Raw genomic sequence first — 4,660 nt, 5'->3', positions numbered from 1 at the left:
ATTTGGGTTTTTTTTGTTGTTTTCGACAAAATAATTAACATATTTGGCAAAATTTATAATTTTCTCTAAATTTTATTAGGTTTATATGATATAAATCCTTCTCTATTTATCCCAAATAATTTTCATAGGTTATTTGAAGTTAAAATATCTAATTAGAAAATTTTATTAGTTTTATATGAAATTTAATCCACTCAAAGTATTTACAAATAAATATAAGCGAAAAGTTTAGAGTCCTGTATGGAGTAAAACATGGGTGTTTAATTATGGCATGTGGGTAACTAAGAAACATATGAACATGTTTACTGATGTCACAACTTGACGTGAGAATCTATTCACATAATAACATTTCCTTTTGTTTTAGTTAATTTTTAAAACAAAATGTTTAACATTCCATTGATCATTTATAATATAAATTCTTCTAATTTTAACAGAAAAGTGCATATCAATAGTTTTTAAATAAAATACGGTCATCAATTATTCAAAATGGGAAGAAGATTGACGAAACATGATTAGATTATCAACGTATTAATTAAGTTTGTCATTTCACGTGAAAATTCAATAGCTTCGATTATTTCCTTTTAGGGTTTTTATGTAGGCCATGAACACCCATGTGAGTCCATGTGCAGTGTCTTTTATTTTATTTATTTTGAATATATAATGCCTTAACTTCAACTCCATTCTCATCCATCTCTCAACTTCTTCATTTTAACACTTTTGTTGGATCCCTCTGCAACTGCAATTAACCATACCTTGCATTTGGCGTTGCATGCAATATAAGATTTGAAGAATTAAAGGTACTTGAATACGAATGAATTGGCTTTTTTTCTTGAGGTTTTAATTCAAAAGTTTCATGTTTATCTTGTTATGAAGAAAGACACTCAAGAAGGTAATTTTATAAACGCGTTGGTTACTTCTCGTGCGAGTATATACCCTGATCTCTCAATATATGAAGTAAATTGTTTTCAGTGTATAACTAAAATGATGTTTGTTGTTATTAATTGTATTGCTGTAATTTCTAGGTTAAGAATGCAATCTTCAAGCTCGCTAAAGAAAGAATTTATGAACAAATGGATAGAGGGATTTCATATGTGTGTTTCTTCAAAAAAGCAAATGAATCTCATGGAGAAAACGAAGAAAATAAAGCTTTCTGCAGATATTGCCATGGCTTCTGCAAAAAGGACAGAAACCTTATGGAGTAATGCACTACTTTCCGACGCTAGGAAAAACGAAAAAGACATGATACTTGTGGAAAAGATGTTAGGTCCTGAATCGCAGTTGAAGCTACTGAAGAGCACAGATAGAATGATCATGAGTTACCATAAGAGGGTTCGATGCAAGAAAATCTTGAAAACAAGTCGTGAAAGTGCTGGTAAAAGAATGAAAAAGGCTATGATGGGGATTCCTCGATCGAATTTGGCTATTATTATTGCAAAAAGATTGGTGAAGAAAAAGACTAAAATGCTTAAAAGACTTGTGCCAGGTGGACAATCCATGGATGAATTCTCCCTCATCAAAGAAGCATTAGACTACATTCTTTCTCTTAAGGTACAGGTTGATGTGATGAGGAGTGTAGTTAATGCAACTCAGGTTTTATGCCATGATAAATTGCTGAAATCAGTTGAATAAAGAAAGCATACATCTTGAAAAAGAAATCATGTACAGGTAGCTAGGTAATACAGCACCTCTAGTTGCTTAATTTCTTTGTGTTCTTTTATTTTTATTTTTTACCATGGTATTCACATATTTCCCCTGATTAAGTAGTCCGTTGCAAAATCTTCCATTCTTATCAACAAGAACAAAAGCACTATATATATATATATATATATATATATATATATATATATATATATATATATATATATATATATATATATATATATATATATATATATATATATATATATATATATATATATATATATATATATATATATATACACTACACACATGGCTCAATTGACAATTGCTTGATGTTTGCACCTTTAGCTTTTGCTTGTTAATTTTTTTATGTAATCACGTTAAACACCATGGCGATTAGTGATCCTTCTTTCCAAAATACAAAGTCCAAGTACATATTAGTACTAGTGCCCAAGGGTTTTTTTTTTTCTTTTTTTAATGGAGTTATAACATGACGTATGCTTATATCTACCCTACTCCTTTGGTTTTTGAGTTTGACATATCAAGAAAAAACAACAAACCTGAAATCATTACAAATGCATATAGCCTATTTGATGATCTCTTTCCTAAAGCCTAAACTGAAGTGTTTTGACTTCCACGATTGGAGTCTTTAAATGTTGGAATTTGTAGACAAAACGTTCACGATCCAATAACCAAACTACGCAAGTGAACCGATACCAACAACTAAATGGATCAAATTAATTGGGCAAAGCATGTAATTCCCATAACAAATACAATGGAAATAAATATAACCATGAACCCACAAGGACGCAAAGAATCAAGTTGTTTCAAACTTAGAAAAATATCGTCATTTTCATTAATTCTCGCTAATTATTATTTATTTTTGTTCTCATACATTGTTTTTCACTCATTTTCATTCTAACATAATACGATCCAAATAAAGATTCTGACAGAAATGAGAATAATAATAATAAATGTATAATAACATTATAGATGATTTAATTGGTGAGAATGTGTGTTAATGATAATAATTATGTAAGATTGAATGTATTTATATTATCAAACAACCTATTTTCTTTATCATTCTCATAGCATATGATATCCGCACAATAATTAACTAGAATACTTGAACATCTCTCTCTCTCTCTCTCTCTCTCTCTCTATATATATATATATATATATATATATATATATATATATATATATATATATATATATATAATCAAACACGTTACTATATCTAAGAATTTTTTTTTTCTAAATTGGATTGTGAAAATTGAATCATGGATCATAAAAATGATTCATGCTTCAATCTTAATGATCCAAATTTTTTATCCAATTTTTTTTCTCTCTGATGTAATACTATGCTCGATTTTGAGAGTTATATTTTTTTAAGATATTTTTTTTTCAATTTTTTAAAATGTCCTTACAAGTCCTCACTTTAAAATAGTTATTATCTGATCCTATTTCTCTCTCTCTCTCTCTCTCTCTCTCTCTCTCTCTCTCTCTCTCTCTATATATATATATATATATATATATATATATATATATATATATATATATATATATATATATATATATATATATATATATATATATATATACAGAGAGAGAGGAGTAAATCAATTGAGAAAATAAAAAATATTAAGAATGAGAGAATAATTCTCACCTAATTATTTATTTTTGCTACAAAACACCCCGATGTATCGGGCCGACGAACAATAAGTAATATGCATATATTAATATAAATATAAATGTATTCATATATGAATACACCACCTCCCCCTGCCGCTACTCACCACTACTACTGCCACTGACACCACTTCCACAACCAACCACCAACAACAATCGTCACCTCCACCACATCCTACCGCCGCCATAATCATATATGAATAATCACTTCTGTTATACTTATTCGTATATGAATATACGTATTCGTATATGAATACACTTATATATGAATATGATATGTTCCGTCGGTCCGGTACGTGGGAGCGCTTACGCTGCAGATTCGAAATACGTGGCCAAAATTCATTCCCTCGTTCTTAACTTTTTTTTATTCTAAATTGAACACTTATATATATATATATATATATATATATATATATATATATATATATATATATATATATATATATATATATATATATATATATATATATATATGGTAAACTTCAATAAGGATCCAAAAAAATTTTAAACATTTTAGAGCTTATTTTGTATCAATAAAAATAACTAAAAGTACAGAATGCCATAAAATTTTATATTTTTTTCAATGATATCAAATTCGATGAAAAAAATTTACTTTTTTTTCGTCAAATTCACATTTTGAATCTGTGCAGATTCACAATGTGAATCTGAATTCACATAGGGAATTAGAAAAATATATAATTTATTTTTTAGCATTCATAATATGAAGTTATGAAATTAGCTATCTTTAATTCTTTTTCGATAAATATTGAAATCTAAAACTTAAAAAAAAAGAACTTGTTTTTTGATGAATCATTTATCATGATTCTCTATTGAGGTTATTTATATATATATATATATATATATATATATATATATATATATATATATATATATATATATATATATATATATATATATATATATATATATATATATATATGTTTAATTGAAAAAATAAAAAATGTTGAGAATGAGGGAATCATTCTGAGCCACTCATTTAATCTAATCATAAAAAGACACGATGGCAAACTTGTAAATATGTTAATAACCTTCAATCTCAAATACGTAAATATAAAGAATTCGATAACAATTCGCTTATCATCAAAATTTCTCCTCCAACCTTCAACAACCATCCAGATTTCTTAAACTAAACTATTATCAATGTCATCTAGTGTTAATCAATCATCGATATTCGTGGCTGGTAGGTTCACCGTTCAAGACAGATTCGCAACCAATATTCATCAACTTCATTGATTTCTTTATTGAATACTCCGAATCTTCGTAGCTTGCAAGCATTTGTTAAAGTTCATAACGGATTTGGAACTAGAGT

General features: G+C 27.4%; 1 pseudogene across 1 annotated transcript; it reads left to right on the top strand.

The window, feature by feature from the left end:
* Positions 1-663: 663 nt before the first annotated feature.
* On the top strand, positions 664-1,757 carry LOC145011625 (transcription factor IBH1-like 1 pseudogene; annotated as a pseudogene). Its single transcript, XR_013664186.1, has 2 exons — positions 664-794; positions 1,020-1,757. The product of XR_013664186.1 is annotated as a transcription factor IBH1-like 1 pseudogene (transcript).
* The last annotated feature ends 2,903 nt before the right edge of the window (positions 1,758-4,660 follow it).

The sequence above is a fragment of the Lactuca saligna genome, chromosome 8 (genome assembly GCF_052625555.1).
Source record: "Lactuca saligna cultivar CGN05327 chromosome 8, ASM5262555v1, whole genome shotgun sequence".
Classification (NCBI taxonomy): domain Eukaryota; kingdom Viridiplantae; phylum Streptophyta; class Magnoliopsida; order Asterales; family Asteraceae; genus Lactuca; species Lactuca saligna.
The sequence above is the reverse complement of the archived record's forward strand: the minus strand, read 5'-3'. Positions and strand labels throughout refer to the sequence as shown.